The sequence below is a fragment of the Zonotrichia leucophrys genome, chromosome 15 (assembly GCF_028769735.1).
Source record: "Zonotrichia leucophrys gambelii isolate GWCS_2022_RI chromosome 15, RI_Zleu_2.0, whole genome shotgun sequence".
In the NCBI taxonomy this organism is placed as follows: domain Eukaryota; kingdom Metazoa; phylum Chordata; class Aves; order Passeriformes; family Passerellidae; genus Zonotrichia; species Zonotrichia leucophrys.
This window is the reverse complement of record NC_088185.1, coordinates 9,894,570-9,921,102: the sequence shown is the minus strand read 5'-3', so window position 1 is coordinate 9,921,102 and position 26,533 is coordinate 9,894,570. Positions and strand designations below refer to the sequence as shown.

At 49.1% G+C, this 26,533-nt stretch overlaps 1 long non-coding RNA gene across 3 annotated transcripts in view; it reads right to left on the bottom strand.

Annotated features, from left to right (window-relative positions):
- LOC135454625 (uncharacterized) overlaps positions 1-23,295 on the bottom strand; it is a 45,323-nt gene extending 22,028 nt beyond the window's left edge. The window contains exons 1-5 of one of the 3 annotated variants that reach the window (XR_010442153.1): positions 23,162-23,295; positions 22,737-22,792; positions 17,144-17,367; positions 5,930-6,039; positions 4,657-4,797 (exon numbers count right to left, since the gene is read on the bottom strand). This is a non-coding gene — a long non-coding RNA (uncharacterized LOC135454625). The remainder of the gene's footprint in view (positions 1-4,656; positions 4,798-5,929; positions 6,040-17,143; positions 17,368-22,736; positions 22,793-23,161) is intronic. The other 2 variants (XR_010442154.1, XR_010442155.1) reach the window with 2 other exon arrangements.
- Positions 23,296-26,533: the final 3,238 nt, after the last annotated feature.

Sequence of the window (26,533 nt, the reverse complement as noted above, 5' to 3'; positions counted from 1 at the left end):
AAGTTTAATTTGATTTCTCACTTGAGTAGCTGAGACATCCTTGATGCACATCCTTCAGCTCCTTCCAGATAAATCTGCTGCATACAATTAGCACCAGGAGTCACCTGCATTTCACCAGCCTCCAGCAGCACCTCCCAGGCTGCAGAGCAACCCCACTCCCACCTTTGGAAAAGATTTTCCATGGCATTTTCCTTCCTCTAGCACGGGGAAAGATGGGGTTAAACACCTTTACTACATTTCTGTAATCCAGGAGAGCTGTTGGAGGGGCAGGAGCTGCTGCAGCTTTCCCAGCTCAGTCTCCAGCTGCAATTCCTGCAGCACTCCCTGCTGCCCCAAGCCACTCTGCTCCTCCCCAGAAGCAGCTGCATTTCAGCAGGGCTTGGGGCAGCTGTGCAGCCCCTGGAGAGCTCTGGGAACAGTGAGCAAATGCTGTGACTGCCAAGAAAATATGGGAAGCACAGGTGGGAACATGGTGTTCCTTTTTAATATCTTATAAAAGTCTGGAGGTTTTTCTGGCATCTGTTTTCAGGACACCCTGAAACTTAAAATCCCCAAAGCCTGAGGAGCACAGAGCTGCTGAGCCAGGGTCACTGTTGGGGCAGGAGGGAGACCCAGAGCTTTCCAAAGAGAGAAAGCTGAACAAGGAGAACAATGTTGGCCTGTACCAACCACAGTGATGCACAGGCAAAGGTCTCACCTGAGACTGGAGAGCCCCCACAGCCTCTGGCTGTTTTCTGTCTGGTTCAGAACTCACTGGTGAGCCAACTCGACTGAATCCATTCTCTTCCCAGAGCTCTGAAGCACAACAGTTGATTTAAAAACCTTACAGCAAACTGTTGGGGAGTGAAAAATGGATTTTCAGGCATTAAAGCACAGACCGAGGAGCAAACAGACACCTTTGATTGAGAAATCAATGCTGGGGTTTTACAGCACTTCACACTAAGCAGCAGCAGAGCCCAGCGTGTGCCTCATCCCTGCAGGGCAGAGGGGGAGAAACCAGCAGAAAGCAGAGAAATTAAACACTCTGAGGCTTCCCATGGCCTTACCAAAGCCAAATGTGCCATGTTTCCAAAAGAGACCCTTCAGATGATGAACTGACAGGGAAAGGGTCCATGCCAGACCTTTCAGGGGGCCTCACCTGGCTGCTCCCAAGGCTGAGGGCTGCTCTCTCCTCACCCCTGCTAACCAAGACCCTGATCCAGTGGCTGCCTACAGCAGGGGGTTGGAGCTAAATGGCCTTTAAGGATCCTTCCAACCCCAGCCATTCTGTGATTCTCTGATCTCTTCCAGCCCAGGGATCACCCAGGAGCTCCTGCTGCTCTGTCAACCAGCCTTGGATGCAAAAAAAGGAAAAAAAAAAAGAAAAACCCTGAAAAACACTAAAACAGAGCCTGGGATTGATGAAGGTGCCAGAGGGAAGGAGCAAGTCACAAAGGGAAGAGGAGGAACAATCCCTGCCCCCAACAGGGATGTTACAAGCGAGAGAGACAAGCTGACAAATTAAAACAGACCACGAGAACCCCTGATATGTTTTAAAGTCTTCTCTCAGCTTTCTTCTTCTCTTTTGTATGTTGAAAATTCATCTTCAATTGCAATCTCAATGCCCCCAGAGGGAAAAGCAGCCTGGCATAAGGCAGACTTCCCTCTAGGCAATGTGAGTCTGTATTACCAGAGCAAAAAGCCTTTCATCTCAAAATCGTTCCCTTCCAGAGCACTTGACCCAAAAGGAAGTCTCCTTTATTTCTCTAAAAGTCACTTTCTCTCCCACATCCCGTGGCCTCAGAAGGGAGCAGGGAGGAGCTCTCTGCCTTCCCCACAGCCTGGCAGTGCCTGCCCTGTGCCCTCCAGCACCCACTCATGCCAGGGCCCTGCTGGGCAGGGCCAGCCTCTCCCTGCAGCAGCCAGGGCCAGGAGCCTGGGGACACCCCTGCTCCCCAGAGAGCCCTGCCAGGCTCCACAAGCCCCTTCTGCCCACAGACAGGGACCTTCTCCAAGTGTTTCCACCCCTCAGCCAGAGCCAACACAGCAGGTGGAGCCATGACTGACTTGTGGACACCTGAACTGTTTCTCCTCAGATGCTCCAAGCCAGGAGTGCTCCCTTTGCCAGCCAAGGCTGCATCCACAGCACCTGGGTGGTTCTGGACAGCTCAGGGGAGCCACCAGACACAGCAGATAGAAACCTGGGAGCTGCTGGTGCCCTGGGAGCTGTTGGGACTCCACAAGGAGCCAGCTGTGATCCAGCAGTTCCCAGTCCCTGAGAAAGCTGAAATAGAGGGGACAAGGGGCACCAGCAGCTCAGCATGAAGGAGGGGAATGGTTGTTTGCCACTGCCAGCAGGCAGCCAGCAGCTGGCATGGGTGAGACAAGGGCTCCTGGCTCCCACAGCCATCTGAGATGCAGGGACATTGCCACCATGGACAAGGATCTGTGCACCAAGGCTGCCAGCCCAGCCTCACCCTGTGCCAGGAGCCCTGAGCAGCTCTGCCCTGCAGGACACCAGACCCCAAACACTTCCCATGTGGGGCACAGCTCAGAAAGCAACCCTGGGTCAGAAAGCCAAAGCCCAGCACAAGTCACTGGCTCCATGCTGAGTTTTGCCATGAATTTGCAGTGTAATGTCAGGAAGGACAGCAGGACCCACAGAATTACAGCACATTTCTGCCCCACCAAGCTGAGAACCACCTGAATCCCAATGTGCTGGAAAAACCCAGGGACTGCTTGTGCAGAGCTCTGCAAATTCCATGTTTTTAAAGCAGCCCTTGGGGTTGTTTGAAGCTCCTGCTGTTGGGATCCCAGCAAGCAGCTCCTGAGCACGAGCTTTGCTTTCTCCTGAACACACACACACAGGTCTGGGCTACTCACTGGGCTCAGCCATCCTGGAGGGAGCAGGCTTATCAGGCAGGACTGGCAATAAAGATAACAGTGGTGGTGATGGTTCCTGGAGCTGAATTGCTCTCAGTGCACCGAGGGAGTGACATGCAGTGCAAGATACCCACAGAGTTCTATAGAATAAACACAGCCTGCTTCAGTTCACACAAACCAGCCCCACAGAAACATTAAAATTCAACAGCAGGGCCATCAGCTGGTTCAGCTTGGGCTGATTTCTGCATGCCTTTGGTAGCATTTTTAGGGAGGCTTTTTCTGAGGCTCTTTTCTCCAGCTGACAAACCCCTCAGCCCCTCTTTTTCTGAGCACTCCCAGGACAGTGAAATCCTTGAAGGAAAATAATTTCCAAACCTCTTAGAGATAAAAGAAAGTCCTATTAGACTAATTTTTAGCATGCAGGGGGGAGAAAGCTTAAGCTAAACAAACTAGTGGAAAAAATGATTTATTAAAGTAGTTGGATGCTATCAGGGAAGCAAGCAATTTCCTGCAAGCACCATTCCACTGGAACAGATCTGTCTCACCTTCCTGGCAGTGTTCCCTCTGCCTGCCCTGCTCCCAGAGCAGCTCCAATGCTCTCATCCCCTTCAGTGACCCATTAGCAGCCACGGCACATTTGCCATTGTGTAAGTGGCAGCAGCAGCAAACACAACACTCTAAATACATCTTCGGCAGCTACAGCATGGTGTAATTAATCACAGGGTGTTTTACAGGCAGCAGGAGGCAGGGGAATGCTCAAGGCTGTGGGAAAAGGGACATCAGGGCTCCCTTCTGCTGCCTGTCCCCACCCTGCCCTGCCAGAGGCACACAGAGGCTGAGGCCAGGCAGCAGCTGGAGCTGGAGTGGAGGTCAAGCTGTGTTTCACAGCTCCTCCCAGCCTGTGAGCTCCAGCAAGCGACTGTGTCCCCAGCCTGCTTCCTTTGGGCACATCCTCGATCAGCAGTTAAACAGCCCTGGCTGTCAGTGCCTGCAGAGGTGGAGAGTTAACCCTGCTCCAAGCCACTCCCTGCATCTTCCCCTTCCCACATCCCTGAGCATCAAGACCTGCTGACACAGAGCAGGAGAAACAAGGATGGAACAGCTTTAAACACCCTGAACAGGATCCCTCCAGCTCCTGCCTCAGCACACAACAGCCCTCAGTCCTCACACAATTCCCAGAATCACTGGGTTGGAAGAGACCTTCAAGATAATGGAATCCAACCCAGCCCCAACACCTCAACTAAACCCTGGCACCCAGTGCCACATCCAGGCTTTGTTAAACACACCCAGGGATGGGGACTCCAGCACCTCCCTGGGCAGAACATTCTAGAAGTTTATCACCCTTTCTGTGATAAAAAAACCCCAAACTTCTGATGATATCCAACCTAATGAAAAACTTTTTCCTGATATCCAACCTAAATTTCCCATGGTGCAGCTTGAGGCTGTGTGCTCTGGTTCTGTCAGTGCTGCCTGGAGAGAGAGCCCAGCCCCACCGGAACAGAATTCACAGAATTCTGGGTTGGAAGAGCATCGAGTCCAGCCCAACCCTCTCCCTCCTGCAGTCCTGTGAAGGCTCCTGTGGGATGCTGCTGGCTCCTGCTGCCCACCCAGCAGCTGGGATTGCTGGAGAGCCTCCCAATCTCCTGAGAGCAGGACACAGCACGTGCTGCCAGTGTGCCTGGCTGCCCAGATCCCAAGGGCATCAGCAGAAGCAAATGGAATAGCTTGGCCCTGGAGAAACCTCACATAAACCTCCCACCACTTCAGACACCTGTCAGGGACCCTTGAACTCACCAGGATGGCACAAACGGCAAGCTGGGAGCTTGCAGGACTTCTCCAGGGATGCCTTGGCCCTCTTCTCCTGCCATCCTCCCTCATCCAAGGACAGTGGCACACATGGAGGTGTCCTCCTGCTTCAGAGGGCACTGCCCTCACCTGTAGAGACAGAGACAAAAAAACAGGTTTTGTTTCCTGATGCTGAACAGGAAACTGAAGTCCTGAAGGCTGTAGTGGAGTTGAAGTGTCAGCATTCACCCTGTGCTCTGAAATCAACCCACCTGAGACAATCCTCCTCTTTCTCCCTTGCTTCAGCCCCACTCCCTGCTCTTTTCTGAAGTCTGGCATCTCTCCTGCTCTGACTGGCTGCTGTCTCTGAGCAACACCAAAGCAGTGCTGAGCAGAAGGGAAAAAAAAGATTATAGATATATATATATATACAGCAGCCTTTAAGCCATGCTTTTAATATTTCATCTTTCTTTTTCTGCCAGAAGAAAGGAAATTCCTTATGCTGGCTGGGCTGCAACCTCACCACCACAGCCCTGAGCCTCAGACAGCCCTGGCTGCCAGCCCCTCCAGGCAGACAGGGAGTGCCAGGCTCATCTCCCACCCACCCAGACCTTTCTGCTCCAGCATTCCCTGGTGCCACTCAGGAGGTGGCACTGAGGGGGCAGGGAGGGCTGGGAGCTGCCTCAGAGCTACAGAATTCAAGATATGGCAGAGAATCCCTGCACTGAGCTCCACAGGCCACTCAGAGGCCTCCATGGACCAATTCTGGTGGAAATTACCCAGAAAAGGTGACAGGTCAGGGTCACCCTGAGGGACACCTGCCAATCCCTGCCACCACACTCTGTGTCACAGCCAACTGCCATCCCACTCTCACACCAGCTATCCATCAAGCATCCTGTGTGTCAAGCCAGCTTTTATTTTTAAATTTAATGTCTGTAAAGTATTTTGGCTTTAAATTATTCCGCAGCCTCCCTCGGTTTGGCGGCGCTTCCCCGTCTAGACAGAACAATCTTGTTGTCAGTGAAACAGATTCGCCCTGACATCCCTGCCGAGATGTTGCTGCTGTTTTGTGGAAAGGAAAAAGGCTAAAAAGCTCATTCTTTACAGTTTGGAGATGTGATTCCTGTCCATTCAACTTCAAACAAACACCTCAATAAATAATCCCGCTGTCTCGGGTTTGATCTCTCTGTGTTAGGCAGCGCAGGATGGCTCAGCAGCAGTGGGGTCCCCCCTCTCCCACTGCAGCCAGGGATTCCCACCTCTGCTGTCCTTCCAAACCCACCTGCTTTGGCTGCAGGGCAAGGGCTGCAGTGTGGAGATCCCTGTGGCAGCACAGTCCTGCTCCCCAGCACTGACCTGGACCCTCTTGGCTGCAGGACAAGTCGTGGATGGCTGCATGGGAGATGCAGAAGAGGCATTAAACCAAGTCAAAATATACCTTGCACACCAGATTTATTGCCAAGGCTCTGCCAGCATGAAAGGCTACAAATACTTTCTTTATAATTAAAAAAAGTGCTTTTCCCCCTTGCTCACCAAGGCAAAGATAAACCAGACTGAGCGTTCAGCAGCACCTCGTGTCAGCCTGTGGAACTTGGAGAGAGAAAACAGCCTGATCCAGCCAAAAATAACATTGTTCCCCTTTTGCTGTGCCGGTGACACATCCGTGCTGCCTGCAGTCAGGAGTGACAAGAACCAGCTGGGCACCTTTCCATGCCCTCTCCTGGTGAGACAGCCACCCATGTGGCACCAGAGAGGTGATTTTACCTTGTGTGGGACATTCCCTACCCAGGCATCACCCAGGGGAAAGGCTCAGCCCCAGAACTCAGCCCCTGAGCAGCTGCACACGCACAGAGTCACACAGCAACTGAGGGGCCAGAGCTCAGCCCCAGGGATGCTTCTCAAGGGTGCCTGTGGCCAGGGGGGCTGGAGAAGAGCTGAACTCTGGTATTTTCTGAGACTCTCATCATTGGAAGGAAGGAATGATGAATTTGACTCCATGTTTTTAGAAGGGTAATTTATTATTTCATTACATTATATTAAAGAATGCTATACTAAAACTATAATAAAGAATAGAGAGAGGATCCTTACAGAAGGCTAAAAGATGCTAAAGGAAAACTCGTGACTCCTTCCAGAGTCCAGACACAGCCTCACCCAAGCCTGACTGTGATTGGTCATTAAGTCAAAACAATTCACATGTTGGATAAACAATCTCCAACCACATTCCAAAGCAGCAAAACACAGGAGAAGCAAATGAGATAATATTGTTTTGCTTTTTCTCTGAGGTTTCTCAGCTTCCTAGGAGAAAATTCTGGGCAAAAAGAAAATATGACCATGACACTGAACATAACACCACACACACCTATAGGGTGGCAAAGAGTTCCATTAGCTGATTTCATTCCTGAAATGCCTCTGGAGCTCCAGGAGGTGCCCAGCTCAGAGCAGACTGGATCAGCCCCCCTGGTTAACATTTAATTCCACGCAGTAAATCAGGTGCAAAAGCACAGTGCACGGGAGGAGACACTTGCCTCTAAATAGCCAAGCAGAAAAAAATGCCTCTGAATATTCAAATGAGAGAAATGCAGTCATGAAGCAAGAAGGGCTCTCCGTGCTTTTTGCCCAGGCACCCACATCCAGCAGTGCAGTGGGAAGAGCTACAGCAGGAAAAGCTCCACACCCGCTTCCCACCCTTTGTGTGATGTACAACCTCGTGGATTCATCCCTGTCCTGACCTCCATGGAGACACAGAAGTTTCCTTCCCCCAGCTCTGCCTCTGTCCCACAGGGAACAGCAATCCTGGCAGCCCCCAGCACACCCACCCCAGGCAGAGCAGATGGCCCCAGGATGCAGAGAGGCAGAGCAGAGCGGGGGAAGATCCCAAACATCCCAGAGATGCTGTGCAGAGCCACCCCAAGGACTGACGGTACCAGGGAAACAGCAGATGGATGTGGCCTTTCCTGGGAGCACGGAGACCATCCCACACAGCACAGAGCCCAGGCAGGGCTGAGAGCAGCCTGCAGCACACAGCCCAGGTGTCACTGTCATATTTTCTGAAAAATCCTCTTTGCCCAGGATTCTTCTCCTGGGAAGCTGAGAAGCCTCAGAGAGAAATGAAAACAATAATTATCTGATTGCTTCTTCTGTGTTTGCTGCTTTGGAACGTGGTCTGGAGGTTGTTTACCAACTGGTCAATTTGATTGGTTTCATGTGAATTATTTTAACTTAATGACCGATCACATCCAGCTGTGTTGGGACTCTGGAAGAGGGAGTCATGAGTTTGCATTATCATTCTTGTTAAGCCTTCTGTCTGTATCCTTTCTCTATTCTTGAGTATAGTTTACAATATAATGTAATATAATGTAATATATAATATAATGTAATGTAATATATAATGTAATATGCCTTCTGAGAACATGGAGTCAGATTCATCTCTTCCCTCGTCCTGGGGACCCCAACAAAGGCCACACCCAGGCATGGCTGAGAGCACCTGTGGTGTTTGTGAGGTCCCCAGGGCGAGGTGAGAGATGAGAATCTGACTCCATGTTCTCAGAAGGCTGATTTATTATCATATCATATCAAATCAAATCATAGCATGGTCTTCTAAACTACACTAAAGAAAGAGGATACAGACAGAAGGCTTAACAAGAATGACAATGAAAAACTCATGACTGACTCCTCAGAGTCTCACACAGCTGATGGTGATTGGTCTTTAATTAAAAACAATTCACATGTTTGGATAAACAATCTCCAGACCACATTCCAGAGCAGCAAAGCATGGAGAAGCTGAGGCTTCTCATTTTCCCAGGAGAAGAAATCCTGGTGAAGGGATTTTTCAGAAAATATGACAGTGACAAGCACCCTGCATGAGAGAGCCCAGGCATGGCTGAGAGCACCCTGCAGCAGCCCTCTCTGCCTCTCCCTTCACCCACAGCAGCATTGCACCAGCTCATTCATTCTGTGAGGTTTTGCCCCAGATCTGGGGGACCAGCAATTGCTCCTCTGAGGTGCCTTGAGCGCCTGCTCTCTGTGTTGATGGAGGGCTGAGAAAAGTCTTCTCCTCAGCCCCTGCAGCTGCAGCAGCCCTGCTGATGCCCAGATCCGCGATAAATGGAGTTAGAGCTCCAGCGGAGTGTTTGCTCCTCCGGGATGGAGGTGTCAATGCACGGGCAGAGCTGGCGGAGCGCAGTGCTGGAAAGCGATGCAGGAAGCTCATTAGCACATCCTTAATAGCCCTGAAATTGCTGCGAGGGCCTCTGGCAGCTCTCCTCCCCCTGGGTCGGGGGGAGCCAGTGTCGGGGCACCTCCGCCCCGGGCATTCCCAAGGGGAACAGACTGGCTCAGTTCGGCACATCTGCTCCAAATCCAATGGCTCCGGCATCAGGCACCCGGATTTCACTGCTGCTACTGCCCTCTGTGAGGAGAGGCACCCCGTGCCTCAGTTTCCCTGCCTGTGTGCAAGAGCCGTGACACCTTCCACCCACTCTGGTGAATATCTCCTGCTCTTAATTCTTGTTCTGCCCTCACGGAGCTTCTGTGATACACTTGAGGGGATTTTCAGGCAGATCAGAGGTGCTGCCTGAATTCCCAAGGTCACCCAAGCACACCAAACACAGAATCCCAGAACGGTTTGGGTAGGGAGGGACCTTAAAGCTCCTGTCCTTGCAGGGACACCTTCCACCAGAGCAGGATGCTCCAAGCCCACCTGGTGGATGGGTGACATCCCCTGGGTGTCCCAGTGCTCCTTCCAGGGGGAGATGGATGTGGGCACTGCTCCAGCTCGCCCTGAACCAGCTTAAGTGCTCAAGGCTGGCTCAAAGGAACAATTCTGGTTTCCAGAGCTGGGCACAGCCTTCTCTCTGAATTAACAAGCTCGTCTAACACCACTCCTAGCCAAGAAGGGGACATGGAGAATCTCCCCTGTCCCACCTTTAGGTGCTGCACCACAGTTCCACTTTTCATGGCACCTGCACTGGAGGGATTCGATGACTCCTGGGAAATGCCAGGCCAAGAAGCTTTTAAGAACTCCTAAACTGCCTTTTTAAGAGGCAGGGCACATGTGCAACTAATCCAGTCTTAAAACTAATGATTTAATTTACCTTTGTGTCCTGGGTTGACTATATGATGCTTTTATCCCCAATCGTCTCATTCTGTTTATGCTGAATAATAATAAGTTTTGTACCTTTAAGAGTGTTACAGAGAGTGAAGGGGGAGGGAGAAGAAGCGCGCAGTTTGTTTTCAGACACTGCACTCCTCCACATTCCTGCTCCTGACTGTGTTGTCTGCGGACAGACAGCGGGACAGAGAGCTCTTTTTTTTGCTTTTTAGTTAGTGTTAGCTAGCTGAGGCAAAGAAGTTCCCTGGACTGTTTTTTCCCTTTTCTTTGGACCTCTTGGAACTGCTCTGGACTGAACACCCAGGAGAACACCGGCAGCTGCAGTTGTGGCCCACCAGGCCAGGCCTGGCCTGCGACAATTCCAGCACCGGAGGGACTGATCAGAGACTGAGTGAGCTGCTGCTTGAACTCGGGGTTTTTTTTCTCAGTTTGTCATCTCTTTTAGAGTGGCAAGGGGTCTCATTGTTTTGATACTGTTTTGGTCTTATTGTTTAATAAACAGGGGTTTTTTTTTCCACCTTTCTCCAAGGAGGTATTTTTCTTTCCTCCCGGACCAGTTGGGGGGAGGGGCCGATTGGATCTGCTTTTCCCACCAGAGCTCCTTTGGGGGGATTCTTCCCCAAATTTGCTCTAAACCTAGACAAATACATGAATTGGCGCCCAACGCGCGGCTGGAAAATGTGGAAAAAAGCCCTATTAATTGTGTGTCTGTTGTTGTTAAAGCAGTTAGTAGCTATGCTGCTTGAACCCCTGATGTCTCTGGTTGAGAACGCCTCTGTATGGCTCTGGGCTCTAGACCTTTTTGAGGTTTCAATACCTTTCTGGTCATTAGGATTATTGTCCTTAACAAGTAATTTTTACGGTAGAGGGGTACGGATTGGAATAGCGGTTGTGCTGGCCTTGGTGATAATGATTTATAAAGCGTTCAAAAAGATACTGACCTCTGTTTACAGCATGTATGGTTTATGGTTTCTTCATCCTACCCTGCATCCCAATTCCAGTGGTATGTTTTGGGAATTTATTAGTAACTACACTCAGTCTGTTAGAGGAGGAGCTAAGAATGAGACTTTCCAGCCTTCCCTTTCCCTCTTCTCCTTTGGATCGGTTATGTCACTTTTTGAGAATGTTCAGTTTCCCCTGAATGTTAAAGAGACCATCTTTCTGGTATTTAATTTGGTAAGTTTCCTCTATATGGTCTGCAGCTTCTCTAGAATAAGGGCTGAGATATCCAGAGGAGCTGGTGAGACCCCTGATCCAGAAGCAGATGCAGGCGTGAAAAATCCTGAGTGGGGTGGAGAATGGGAAAATATAGGCCAAACCCTGAAGGAATTTTCTGATCCTGTAGACTGGGATTTCCCACGGGAACAAATTCAGAACGCAGCAGAGGTGGGGAAATACCTAAAGGAGAAGTGCCATGACGATTCTAAGGAGAAAAGGCTAATTGCAATAAGCTGGGCCCTGGCCTATGCTTATCGCACTTTGTTAGATACTGTTGGGCAGCAGACAGAGGCAGGGGGGCAGGGAGATAAATCAGCTATCCCAGTCACTCAAGCTGTAGCCAACAGCCCAGGCTCAGAGCCAGCAGCTAGACCAGACAGTGAGCCTAAGCCAGCATCTAAACCCATGGCTGTTGCTACCAGTACTAGAAGTGGGAAACGCACGGAAAAAACTGATCGACCAGTGGATGATGATGATGATGATGGTGATGATACAGGAGAAGGAACCTCAATGCCTCCTGACGTAAAATCAGGAGTCAAAGCAGCAGGTGCAAGATCAGATGCAAATATTGAGTCTTATTCCCTGAAGGACCTTCGTGGCCTAAGGAAGGACTACACTCGAAGGTCTGATGAATCCATAATTAGTTGGCTGGTCCGTCTCTGGGATGCTGCAGGCGAGGCTACAATTTTGGATGGCACGGAAGCCAGGCATTTGGGATCCCTGTCACAGGATACTGTCATAGACCAAGGAATGATGAGGGGGGCTAACTCTCAGAGCCTCTGGGAACGGGTCCTAAGAAGTGTAGCAGAAAGATACCTGTGTGCAGACGATCTCTATATGCAGCAGACTCAGTGGAAGACAATAGAGCAAGGGATCCAACGCCTGAGAGAAATGGCCGTGGTTGAGATTATCTTCTCAGATGATGTAACAACTAGGAACCCAGACTTAGTACCATGCACGTCTGTGATGTGGCGAAAACTCGTACGACTCGGGCCACATGAATATGCCTCTGCCTTAGCCATCATGAAGAGGGATGAGAGGGGTGAGACTGTGCTTGACATGGCAAGGAAGCTCCGAGCATATGCAGATGCTGTACATGGCCCAACACATGCCAGAATCGCAGCGGTGGAAACACGTCTTCAAAAATTAGAGGACAAGATAGAGGAGGGTCACAAGAAACTGAGGGAGGAGATTAAAGAGAGCTTTCTCCAAATCTCGGCGGTACAGATCAGAGGTTCTGGTACCCAACGCAGACGTTCCCCAGACGGCGAGAGAAGGTACATCCCACGAGCTGAGCTGTGGTTCTATTTGCGTGATTGTGGAGAAGACATGAGGAGATGGCATAGACAACCTACCTCTGCTCTGGCACAACGGGTGAGACAACTGAAGATTCAGAGAGGAAGTTCCAAAAGGGAAGCAGCTCCAGTGGCCAGTAACCGAACTGTCACATATGATGATAATGACAATATTTTTGATCCCCTTGAAGGAACCTCCAAGACATATGCCCAGGGAAAGAAGGATAACCAGGCTTAGAGGGGCCCTGCCTCTAGCCAGGTAGAGGCTGGGGAAAACCGTGTTTTTTGGACTGTGTGGATTCGTTGGCCTGGCACATATGAACCACAAGAATACAAAGCTTTGGTTGACACTGGTGCACAATGCACATTAATCCCATCGAGACATGTGGGGACAGAGTCTGTTTCTATTGCTGGTGTGACAGGGGGATCACAGGATTTTACTCTGGTAGAAGCTGAGGTGAGCCTGACTGGAAATGAGTGGAAGAAACACTCTATTGTGACTGGCCCAGAGGCCCCATGTATTTTGGGCATAGACTACCTTCGAAGTGGGTATTTCAAAGACCCAAAGGGACTCAGATGGGCATTTGGAATAGCTGCTGTAGAGACAGAGGGTGTCAAGCAGTTGAACAGCTTGCCTGGACTGTCAGACAGCCCATCTGCAGTAGGTCTCCTGAAGGTGGAAGAGCAACGAGTGCCAATTGCCACCTCAACAGTGCACCGCCGACAGTACCGAACGAATCGAGATGCTGTGATCCCCATCCATAAGATGATCCGAGAGCTGGAGAGCCAAGGGGTGGTCAGCAAGACCCACTCACCCTTCAACAGCCCCATCTGGCCTGTGCGAAAATCTGAAGGAGAATGGAGATTGACTGTGGACTATCGTGCATTGAATGAAGTGACCCCACCCCTGAGCGCTGCTGTGCCGGACATGCTGGAACTCCAGTACGAGCTGGAGTCCAAGGCAGCAAGGTGGTACGCCACTATAGACATTGCCAATGCATTTTTCTCCATTCCTCTGGCAGCAGAATGCAGGCCTCAGTTTGCTTTCACCTGGAGAGGCGTGCAGTACACCTGGAACCGATTGCCCCAGGGGTGGAAGCACAGCCCCACCATCTGCCATGGACTGATCCAGGCTGCACTGGAAAAGGGTGAGGCTCCAGAACATTTGCAATATATTGATGACATCATTGTGTGGGGGAAGACAGCAGCAGAGGTGTTCGAGAAAGGGGAGAAAATTATCCAGATTCTCCTAAAAGCTGGCTTCGCCATCAAGAAGAACAAAGTCAAGGGACCTGCTCAAGAGATCCAGTTTCTGGGAGTGAAGTGGCAAGACGGACGGCGTCAGATTCCCACCGATGTCATCAACAAGATCACAGCAATGTCTCCACCCACCAATAAGAAAGAGACACAAGCTTTCCTAGGCGCCATAGGTTTTTGGAGGATGCATATTCCCGAATACAGTCAGATCGTGAGCCCTCTCTACCTGGTCACCCGTAAGAAGAACACTTTCCACGGGGGCCCAGAGCAGCAACAAGCCTTTGCACAGATCAAGCAGGAGATTGCTCATGCAGTAGCCCTTGGCCCAGTCAGGACAGGACCAGAGGTGAAGAATGTGCTCTACTCTGCAGCCGGGAACCATGGCTTGTCCTGGAGCCTTTGGCAGAAGGTGCCTGAGGAGACTCGGGGTCGACCACTGGGATTTTGGAGTCGAAGCTACAGAGGGTCTGAAGCCAACTACACTCCAACAGAGAAAGAAATCCTGGCTGCCTATGAAGGAGTCCAGGCTGCTTCGGAGGTAATAGGCACTGAAGCACAACTCCTCCTGGCACCCCGACTACCCGTGCTGGGGTGGATGTTCAAAGGCAAGGTTCCCTCCACTCACCATGCCACCAGTGCTACATGGAGCAAGTGGATTGCTCTCATCACTCAGCGCGCCCATATAGGTAAACTGAATCGCCCTGGGATTTTGGAGGTCATTACAAATTGGCCCGAAGGTGAAAACTTTGGTCTCTCTGATGAAGGGGAACAAGAAGAGACACGAGCTGAAGAAGCTCCACCATACAACCAACTGCCAGCAGAAGATACACAATACGCTCTCTTTACTGATGGTTCTTGCCGCATTGTGGGAATGAACCGGAAGTGGAAAGCAGCTGTATGGAGCCCCACACGGCAGGTGGCAGAGGCCACTGAAGGAGAAGGTGGATCAAGCCAACTTGCTGAACTCAAAGCTGTTCAACTGGCCCTGGACATTGCTGAGAGAGAGAAGTGGCCAAAGCTCTACCTTTATACTGATTCATGGATGGTAGCCAATGCTCTGTGGGGATGGCTGGAGAGGTGGAAAAAGGCTAACTGGCAACGTAGAGGAAAGCCAATTTGGGCTGCTGAAGAGTGGAAAGACATTGCTACCAGGGTAGGGAAGCTGCCTGTGAAGGTCCGCCATGTAGATGCCCATGTACCCAAGAGTAGAGCTAATGAGGAGCACCAAAACAATGATCAGGTAGACCAAGCCGCAAAGATAGGGGTGTCCAAAATAGACCTAGATTGGGAACATAAAGGAGAGTTATTCTTAGCTCGGTGGGCCCATGATGCCTCAGGCCACCAGGGCAGAGATGCCACCTATAAGTGGGCACGAGACCGAGGGGTGGATCTAACCATGGACAGTATTTCTCAGGTTATCCATGACTGTGAGACGTGTGCCGCCATCAAGCAGGCCAAGCGACTGAAGCCCCTCTGGTACGGTGGGCGGTGGTCCAAGTACGAGTATGGGGAGGCCTGGCAGATTGACTACATCACACTGCCCCAGACACGCCAGGGCAAGCGCTACGTGCTGACCATGGTGGAGGCCACCACTGGATGGCTGGAAACCTACCCTGTGCCTCATGCTACAGCCCGGAACACCATCCTGGGCCTGGAAAAGCAAGTTCTGTGGAGACATGGCACCCCTGAGAGGATTGAGTCAGACAATGGGACTCATTTCAAGAACAGCCTTGTCAACACCTGGGCTAGGGAACATGGCATTGAGTGGGTGTACCATATCCCCTACCATGCACCAGCTGCAGGCAAAGTAGAGAGGTACAATGGACTGTTAAAAACCACATTGAAAGCATTAGGTGGGGGATCTTTCAAGAACTGGGATCAGCATCTGGCAAAGGCCACCTGGTTAGTTAACACCCGAGGCTCTACTAACCGAGTCGGCCCTGCCCAATCTGAGCCTTTGCAGAGAGTAGATGGAGACAAAGTCCCAGTGGTACATGTCAGAGGTTTGTTAGGGAAGACTGTGTGGATCAATTCTGCCTCGAGTACAGACAAACCCATTCGTGGGGTTGTCTTTGCTCAGGGACCAGGTTGCACGTGGTGGATAATGCAAAAAGATGGAAGAACACGATGTGTACCTCAGGGAGACCTGATTGTTGGATAAAACCTGTATAAATATCACTGTTTCCTGAATGTTATTACCATTGTCTGTGTATAGTTGTATAATGGATGTATCATGTATGTACTTGTAGAGTTAGAATTTATATTAGTTTTAGTAGTAAGCAGACGATATGGGGATAAGGGGTGGCCGTACGGGCCACCACAATTCATGTATTTGTCTAGGTTTAGAGCAAATTTGGGGAAGAATCCCCCCAAAGGAGCTCTGGTGGGAAAAGCAGATCCAATCGGCCCCTCCCCCCAACTGGTCCGGGAGGAAAGAAAAATACCTCCTTGGAGAAAGGTGGAAAAAAACCCCTGTTTATTAAACAATAAGACCAAAACAGTATCAAACAATGAGACCCCTTGCCACTCTAAAAGAGATGACAAACTGAGAAAAAACCCCGAGTTCAAGCAGCAGCTCACTCAGTCTCTGATCAGTCCCTCCGGTGCTGGAATTGTCGCAGGCCAGGCCTGGCCTGGTGGGCCACAACTGCAGCTGCCGGTGTTCTCCTGGGTGTTCAGTCCAGAGCAGTTCCAAGAGGTCCAAAGAAAAGGGAAAAAACAGTCCAGGGAACTTCTTTGCCTCAGCTAGCTAACACTAACTAAAAAGCAAAAAAAAGAGCTCTCTGTCCCGCTGTCTGTCCGCAGACAACACAGTCAGGAGCAGGAATGTGGAGGAGTGCAGTGTCTGAAAACAAACTGCGCGCTTCTTCTCCCTCCCCCTTCACTCTCTGTAACACTCTTAAAGGTACAAAACTTATTATTATTCAGCATAAACAGAATGAGACGATTGGGGATAAAAGCATCATATAGTCAACCCAGGACACTTTGGAGAAGCAAACCAGCATAAATTAATATCTCCCAGTAGTATAACATAAGCATGTTTTATCTAGAGATTATGTTGATTAAATCATCAAGTGCCATAATCTTCCCTTCGTACCTCGATAAGTTGGAGGGGAAAAAAAATCCCTAAAAATGTAGATACAGCTTTCTAAACCACAGGAGGGAAGTGCATGCTCAACTCCAAGCAGTTTCTGGCTCAGCAGAGCATGCACAGGAGACTCCCCACCCTGGAAGGAGTGGTGTGGTACCAAGAGGTAAAATTAAAAAAATAAAAATGATAATAAGAAGAATAAAAAATAAAAGCTCTGTGTTCCTCATGGAAGAGGTGCCAGGAGATGGAGGAGCTCTGAGGCAGCACAGGAGTTGCACTTCTGGGGTTTCACTCTGCAAATGGACCCGAGCAGGTCAGGTCTGGCTCCTCCAGGCCATGTATCTGATTTCAGGATAGAAGACACCAGGGCCACTAAGTCATGCGAGCTGGAAATTGCAGTGCCTCAGCAGAGGGGGAAAGCACAGAATCCTCTTTAAACCATCTCTCTGATCTCATTTGTGCTTGTTCCCACTCACCTTGGCTGAAGGACTAAACCACCCACCCTGATGAATCAACAAGACCTACCTGGACTTTCCCCACCTGCCTCGGGTGGTTTTCCAGACAAAGCCAGTTCCTGCAGGACTCAGCTGCAAACTGTCTCCAGGTAATCATGGCCAGGCACTCGAGCTTTAATGGCTTTGTGTGCTGGCTGTTTGCATTGCTGGAGAGCCCTTGGGCTGGGCACTTCAGACGCACAACACCTTTCATTCAGAGCCAATGCAGAACCTCAGGCGGGTTTCAAAGCTTCCCTGGAGAAGGAGCTTGTTAAGAGGAGGTGTCCAAGGCCAAAACAACATCTCCCACAACAGAAAGTCCCTCCCGTGAAACAGCAAACTCCAAACACTGCTTGTACCAAACACCAGCAGGTCTCCAGCAAACCTGGATTTACAAGGTCAAACCTCAACGTGAGCAATGCAGACTCACCCTCCTAGTCCTTATGAAATTAGTGGATTTTGCAAAGAAAGGGCAATTAACAGGTGTTGTTTTATTTGGTTATTGGCAAGTTGGGGCAAACAGCAAAAAGCTGCCAGCAGTGCAGGCACCACAGCTCCGTGCCTGTTTCTCACAAACAGGGTAATTTCTCCACTTTTGTAAGAGCTTGAGAGCCTTCAGAAGAGAAAGGGCATTATTTCAAAAAGCATTTTAAAGCAAACATGAAGTTGTCAAGAGGAACACTGTGCTCAGTGTCTGAGGCAGAAAACACAGCTCCATCCAAACACTCTGTCCCTGGTAGGAAAAATACAGATTGTAAAGGATCCATTTTCAGGCTCTGAAAGGAGGCACTTTCTGAACACGGGTTTTTCCTTAGAGAGGAGACACTGTGAGCTGACTTGCAGCATTACAGATGTGGAAGCTTCAAGAAGTTTCCTGACTTTTTTTTCCTTTTTTTTTTTTTTAATAATTACTCATTTCTGCAGTCCTGCAAACCTGCCTGATGATTCAGAGAGCAGAAGGGAGTTGTGTTTCTTTCCATGAGCACCATTAAACTAAACCTCAGCCCCAAGCCCTTTTCTGCCCTAGAAGCAAACCTCCAAGTTTTACCGACTTCCCTAAAATGATCCAGGCCAAGGAGTGTAATTCAGGAACAATTCTTCACCTCCTTCTGATGCTGTTTTACAGTAGAAATAACCTGACCGTCTCCCTCTGAGAGTGTCTCTGCCTGTCCAGCATTTCCCTTCTAGGCTTTATAACCTCTTCAGTTCAATTATAGGGGCTCCCCAAAAGCCTGGGGACTCCATTACTCCTAAATGAAACATCTTCAAAGACATTAATGCCACTTGTCTTCTGCAGGACCCTCATTCCAGGCAAGCCTGACATTTTGACAGATCCTCACACTCTTTTTCACCGAGGATATGCACCGTTACACAAGGTTAATTTTTTCAGGATTGATAGAAAAATCTCTTCCTCTAGGTAAACATAAGACAAACATCTACACACTGTGTGGAATTACATGTCAAGCCACTCAGTAAAACCAGCTTATCTGCCAGGAACAAGCCTGACAAATCCTTGGTACAGATGTCTTTCTTTCCCCACTTTAAATTGCACAGAGAGGCCTCAGAGTTCAGAGGAAGGGAGGGGGTTCCCCTCATCCCCATCCTGCCTGTGCTGTGCTCCCACCCCCCTGCTGAGCCAGCTGCCTTCGGACAGGAGGATTTGGAGAAGATATCCAGAGGAAAGCCTGACAAAAAACAAAACAAAGCAAAACAAACAGGACAGGGAGGTTGCCTGCCCTCTCCCCTCCTTCCTGCCTGCCGGGAGAGCGATGCTGTCTGCAAATGGCACCTGTGCCCCGTGTCCCCCTGGCAGAGCCCGTGGCAGAGCGTGCTCAGCTGCCCCGTGACAGTGGCCAGCAGAGCTTTGTCACTCTGCTGCTGCTCATTCCCCAGGAGGAAATTCAGCTAAGGGTGTTGCTCCTTACAGACCCAGCCTAAAAGCATTTGCTTTCTGGTTTTGAATACATTCCCCTCTCTCCTCAGGCTGAGGGGAGAAATCCTCCACAGTAGATCAAAGCCCACAGATGTCAGGCAGTTTCTCTTCCTCTCCTTTTGCAATCCTTTAGCTGCCTGATGCCCTGGGGGAGCCAAAGGTTGCAGGGAGAAAGCCCAGGATCCCTTCAGGGTGGATTTTATTGTCTTTAGGTAATGAGTTTCACCCTGGAGAGGGAAATCCTCCTTTCCAAGGGCCACAGGTCCTCTCCGAGCTTCCCCTAGAATCTGTATGGACATTGCCATTCCACACTCAATATCCTGGACAAACAAATGATTAATTATCCCCAGGGAGCTGCCATCTGCCAGCGCTCGCTCTCGGGTGGATGTGATTAACAGAACATCCCCTGATCTCCACCAACTGCCAAGGAAAACGTGCTCTCTTCCAATGGTTTGTGCAACCAGCTTCTCACACTCAAGTACCAAATGTAGCTGGTGATCCAGAAATCAGGCAGTGACCTGCTCCAGAGGGAGCCTTGGCCTGGCCAGATGCATGGAGAAGGGCCAAGAGTGTGACACCCAAGAGATGATGCACTCAGAGGTGTGGGTGAAGCTTTGACATAGCCAGAGCCCTACTCAAAGCCTTAAGGAAGGTTAAGTTGCCCTCAAGCCCAGAGTAAAAGCTAAATTGAGGAAGGAGAATGTAATTTCCAGCTGAGTTCTAGAGCCAGCACTCAGCCCTTGGCTGATTACTGCTCTCCTGTGCCTCAGCCTCCCCGAATGAGTCATTGTGTTTGTTCTCATTTACTTCTCTCTGTAAAAACCTCTAAGATTCGTATTTCAAAACCACTATGGGGGTAAAATCAGCGGCGAGACAGGCAGCAGAGCCCCAGCAGGAAAGGAGGATGGATGCTCGGCTGGCCCCTCCCGCCCGCCCTGCTCAGCAGCGCTGATTGCCACAGCAACAGAAAGAGGAGAAAAGTGTTCCCATAGAAGGGATTCGGTTGCTTTTAAGTGGATTAACATGGGAGAGTTTGTTTATAAACGTCAAGAGCAGGTCGGTGTGAAACTGGAAACGCGGGAGGAGTTTGGCTTGGGGATGGAGGATGGGACACCTGAGGGGATGGGACACCCGAGGGGATGGGAACACCCGAGCCAGGTATGGATGGGAGCCCTGCAGGGTCTCAGCGCTCAGGGAACCTTCTCACTAATGCACACAGAGCTGTGCCTGCTCACCCCCTCTGTCCCCAAAGGCCACCTCAGGGATGAGCTACGTTGATCTGCTGTCCCAAAATGAGACCCCAGCGCTGGAGTCCCACCCCACCATCAGCCGAGCCGTGTGAGCAGACGGGAACAGGGCAGAAGGTCGAGCAGGAGCCTGTGCTCCTCTCCAAAGCCATTTGAGAGGCTCATTAAGCCAGTTAATGGCTGCCGAATTTCATTTGTATAAGCGCCCCGAGAGACTCGAGCTTTGGCCGGGGCACTGAGGGACACCTCAGCCAGGTCATGCCAAGGGTGAGATCCCAAAAACACAGACAGTAAAAATCCCAATTTTCGATGGGCAGCGAGGCTCTCCATGTGCTCTGATGATGATGATGGCTGGGTTAAACGCCCAGGCAGCAAAGCTCGCCCTCACGGCCTTGCCTTCCAGCAGGCCCTCAGGACATGTCTGCTCCCAAAGGAGATGGTGGGGGAAGCAGGGTGAGAGCCAAAGCAGCCTCTTGAACAGTCCCATTTTTGAAATTGTCCCTGCAGCCCCTTTGCAGCACACTCAGCTCGCTGAGGGAACAAGTGACCAGCAGGGTGAAGGGCTGGGACAACTCTGGGTCAGTGACAGGCCATGTTCCCAGAGCCTGCGTGGCCTTGCCGCACATTCCCCTTCATCTGAGGCACCACATCCACCCAGCCAGGTACTTGGCAACAAAAGGCTGCAAAAAGCAGTGAAAAGGTTCGCCATTACACATTAATTAAACATAGCAATACTTCAGAAGTTATGTAAATCTGCAGCACCACCATGGAGCAGGGTGTGTAACACAGCACGGATGGGTGGCTGAAGGAGAGGCCTGGTGCCTCTGCTCGGCTGGCTGCAGCCATTAATTACAGCCCCATTAGGCAGGCAGGAAACGCTCCCACCAGCAGCACCTTCCTGCTCTGTCATCCAGGCCAGGAACATGACAGATGGAGCAGAGCTGAGGCATAATCGAGATGGAGCACCTGCCAGGCAGGATGGATGGGGAGGAACCCCTCTGCTCGGAGGCTCTGTGGGTTATTGATACCTTTGCTTGGCTGACAAGATAAAGAGGCACTGCAGGCCTCAGGAAGGCCACAGCCAGTGTTTGAGGCTGTTCACATCCATTTCAAAGCACATGGATGAGATTTCCCCCCAGGGAATCAGCACTGGGGGAGCCAGCACATCCACTGCATCCCTCATGGGATTTCAGAGCACACAAAACCTTCAAACTTCTCTGAGAAAGCCAGATTAGCACTGAGAGGTGCCCAGCCCTGCTTACTGCTCCAGACACTCCTCACTGCACTGCTGAGACCCTGGCACATGGAAGCCCTGGCAGTGTCCAAGGCCAGGTGGGACATTGGCACTTACTGGAAAGTGTCCCTGCCCATGGCAGGGGTTGGAAGATGATCTTTAAGGTCCCTTCCAACCCAAACCATTCTGTGATTCCATGATTCCCTGCAAGGGCAGTCCAGGATCTGCCTTCCACACTCCACTTCTCTTGCCCAGACCACACAAGCAGCCCAGGTATGAGAGCACAAAAACTGCAGCTTTGCAGCCCAAAATATCTGTAAATACTCCCCTTCATAGCACCTGGACATGGCAGGCAAGAACCTGTGTCTCCTCAGATGGATGAAATCCTCCAGGAGCAAAGCCCTGCTGTGGCAGAGCCACTCACTGGATTGCCACCAATTGTCCCTTCCTTGGAACAGAGAAGGGTTTATCATCTCCAGGGGACAGAAACTGCATTTCTGTATTTCACCCAGACTTTCAAAGCTCTTCCCAAACTGATATTTCAACGGAAGAGGAAACAAATCCATAGTTTTGAATTCCCTCAGGGGAGGACAAGACCAAGAGGCTGAGGCAGGGCTGGTAACAACCCTGCCATGTTTTATTTCCCTTTCCTGGACTGCAAAACTCCAGGCTTGGACCAAAATGAGACCTAATCAATATTCTAATGCTGAGATCCCATTACAGACTGAGCATCCCAGGTTCCAGGTCAAACTCTCCTTCATGTCTCAGTTTCACACACAGCCTTGAACCAATTGTTTTAGCAATTCCCAACCTCAATGGATGAGATTTTTACCACCCCAGAAATCCTTCCCAGCAGAATCTTTGCCTCCTGCTTTTCCACTCATTTTGTGCAACTACTTTACATGATTTAGCATCATCAGTATTCAGAGCCTTCCCCATTACGTGATGCCTCATGATGTGTGAGGTTTGGAATGTTTCCTCTCTAATCACATCAGAAAAAAGATATTCCTGTGGCCATTAGGCAGTGTTGCTAAATTTTAGATCAGGGCAAAAGGCTGTTTCTTCTCCAGAATGAGTAATTTTTCAGTGTTAACAGGAACTTGACATGATCAGCAGCTGCCTTCAACTGTGTGACAGAAATCAATCATTTATCAAACAACCTGGAAAAAAAAAAGGTAAAAGCCCAAAACAAACCAAAAACTTGACTTACCTCCTCATTTAATGATGGCAGCAGACATCCATGTGTCCTGAGCCTGTCCTCCAAACCTGTGTGAGCCAGTGGCACCAGACTGTTCACTTAAAAACCCTTCAGTCACCAATTCCAAACAGGATTGAAACCACCAAGCAGAAACCTTGACTGAAAATATCATTTTTCTCTCTGGATTTGCATTTGTAGTTATTTTTTGTTAAAGCTTGTTAGCTCTCATGACCTGGGCTGGCCATTAAACCTGCAGAGATCTGCAGGCAGTGACCACCCTCCAAAGAATCCTGAATTCAGTAAAAATAAGGAACCTTAATAAAGTGAAATGAAAAATGTACATTTCATCATTATTCTGCCTTTTTTTCCCCCCTCTCAGGATTCAGGGCAGAACATGGGGATGCAAATTAGAACTAAATGAAAAATGACAAAGCTACCTGAGGCATCCAGAGAACTGATAGCTTTCAAATGTGAGATTGATGGAATAAATCAGCAGCTGCTTCCCGTGGGTTACAGCTCTCGGTTCCAAAGCCCTACAAATGCCTGGCTTTGCTCTGAGCATTGCTATTTTAGAACCAAAGGCTTAAGTAACTCTTCCTGTGCTGCTGTTCAGCATTTTAATTATGTGAGGGGAGGTGAGACACCCATCCTGTTTAGATATACACCATGGAGAATATTTAGCATTTCTGTTGTCACCTAAATGTTATTTTAATGTTGGTCCCAAGGCTTCTTTGAGCCACTCTCCCCCTTCTGCTTATTTATTAGCATCAAATTGGAGGGGAAAAGTCCCCAAATATTTAGGGGAGGTTTTGGTTTTCATAAACCCAAGCTGTTTTTCATGTCTATTTAAAAACTGAAATCAATATTTTACAGAAAGGCAGTCTTGCTTAAAAAGGAGGAATCTAAATAAACAGAATTACTCCACTGTAAAGTGATAGGCACTTAAGTATTACAAGATGTTTTGGCATCCCCAAAGTTTCAGCTGATGTTAAATATTAAAGGGGCTTCCCACATTCAGCAAAACATTACAACAGAGGAATTCTTTAACTGTATGAAATTTGAGGTTTCAGTGATGACAGGTTTTCAATAAATCATAGACAAATAGAAATGTGCATTCTTGTGTTTTCTAAATACCTCACTGTGTATTAAATTCTTACCTTTAGAACTGGACAAACTAAAAATAGTAACAGCACACTTTAGACACCCATTCAGAATTCCTGAATATTTCAGTGTTTGCTTCTGTGGAATAAGAACACAAATGCTGCTTTTTCTTTTTTCTGAAGGAGGAAGAACCTCAGTTATCCACAAAGCTATTCTTTGCTCTTTTAGCCTTTATTTTCTTTAAGTTCCCCAGAAATTTACAAAAAACAAGGCAAACCATTAAAGTTTCTGTCATTAAATCCCTTTGTCTCTTTACAAAATTCCAGGCAGAGCACATAAACTAAAAAAGCCAATTTTGTGTATTACCATTTGCCCTTGGAAAAAGCCTTTTTGGAAATCTTTCTGTTGAGAACGATGTCAAAAAACCCCTGGAAGTTGGCTCCCTGATCTGGCCTCCTTCCATTGGAACATCTAATGGCTGGGGGGGAATGTCTTTTTTATTTTGCACATATCAACATCACAGTCCATTTCTCAAGGCAATAAAAAACAGAAAAGCTTAATATGACTCAGCCAACTGCAATTTAACCCTCAATAAAAGTCTATTTTTGGCAGAAGGTTCACCTTTCTTTAAAATTACTGTAACGACGAGTTAAAGCCATTTCCTGAATTTGCTTTGAATGCTGTTCATAATGAGGATTAAATTGTTTCATACCTGCAGCAAAGCTGTTTCTGCTCAGAGGGTTGGGATCCTTCAAGACTGATGATAAGCAGGCAAAGAACAGACAAAAAAGCCAATTTTCTCCTAGAATTCAAGCAAGACCTTGTCCATCTCCTTGAGTAACTTGTCTCTATTTTTCCAACCCGTGGCAGGAAATCTTCAGTTCTACAGCTGATGTCTCCACTCTTGATTTTCACATGCCTCATCCTCACCACAGAACTATTTGTGCATCCTTTTAGGATTAAAAAAAAAATGCACTTGCTTCCCTGAGTGCACAGCAAGGCACTGCACTTTATCACTTCAGCCTCACAAATGGCTCAGGCCAATACAGAACAGCCTGCCAGGATAAAAAATCCAGGATACAATATTCATGTACTCTGTGAGACACAGCCACTCTTTATGGTGATCAACAGAGGCAAGGCAGACTTTCATTTCATTAAGAAACTGAGGATGAAGCAGCCTATAAACAAAATTCCTTCAGTGTAGCAGTTAAGTTTGAGCCATTTGCAGCAGTACAACCCCTGAGGGCTGCCAAAAGCAGAAATTACCAGTTCAAAGGCTGACCCAGGGGCACTGGGAAAACTGGCAAGGAATTCTGACAGGAGGAAGTTGTACAGACCTCTCACATCTCTCCTGGAGGAGTAAGATTGGTGTGGAAGAGTTTGAGATTGGGGTTTGCCCTGACTGACCACGGGTTCATGGAGCCCCTCTCCTGTCCCACACACACTGGCATCCCACACTTCTGTTAACTCCCAAAATTCCCCCAGAACAGGAAACACCACAGCAGCAGATGGCTGCTGGCAAAGCACCTCCCCAACACTGAGCACAAGTCACCAGCAATTCCCACAAATATATGTATTGATAAAGTGATAGAGACAGGAAATAAATCCTGCTACTTCCTCAGCACTTTTTATTACTAGAACGATGTTCATTTAAAGACTCCGTGACAAATCCTGCCTGGTACATCATCACCTTATCAAAAACCTGTGACATGTGCAGAGAATGTTAAGTTATATTAAGTAAGCTGCTAACTTGACAAAATCCAGCCTGCTGCATTTGGCTGCCTAAGCTGCAGCAGGGATGGCACATTGTCAAGGGTGGGAAACACCCTCTCCTTCCTTGCCAGAGCTCCAGATCCTCAAAACTCTGCAAAAATCAAGTCAGGTGTCTCAGTCACATCAGGAGCTCAGCCATCACACTCCACTCCAGACCCACGTAGAGGCAGCAATTTTTGGGATGTGACTGCCACCCAACTGCAGGAAAGGAATGGGCACAGCCCTTGCAACTCCCTTCCCTGGACTCCACTGATGCACACACCAAAGAAAGGCAGGGCTGGATGGGTGTTGGCAGGAAGGCAGCTCAAAAGCAAAACCTCAAAAGATGCCTCAAAGTGAGAGAGATTGAGAAAGGCAGGATTTACAACTTTTTGACTAGTAATCAAAAGGAGCACTGAGTTGTTCTGCACAGAAGGTGGAGATGTGACAGCACTGCCAGGGCACCATGTGGCTCCTGCCAAGGCAGTCACACATGGCACTGGTGCTTCCAGCCATCAGCAAAGGACTGGGAATAATAAAGGAATGCCAGAGGCAGATCTTTAAACACCTAGGGAGCACCTTAATGTCATTATTTGGGCATTTTCACTTGTGCTGCAGGAGGGCAAGTGTAGAAATTCAGTGTTACCTCCAGCAATTAAAAGAGCCCTCAAGAGGAGCTCTTTGAAGAACATCTCAGGAATGAAGGCTCCAGCTAACAGCATGACAAGGCCACTTCCTACTCTGTACCAGGATTCTTGGGAGGATATTACAGATCTCCTGTCAGCAGGATCCCACCATAACCTGTGATTCTGAGCATCAGTGGAAAAAGGGAAATTGATCGTTTGCCTCTTTACATCTCTGAGTGGTTACAGACACACACAGAGTTCATACAGCCTTGCTATCTGCAAAATCCAGGTAATTAGTCCTTCAATTTAGTCATCCACCTATGCCAGCTA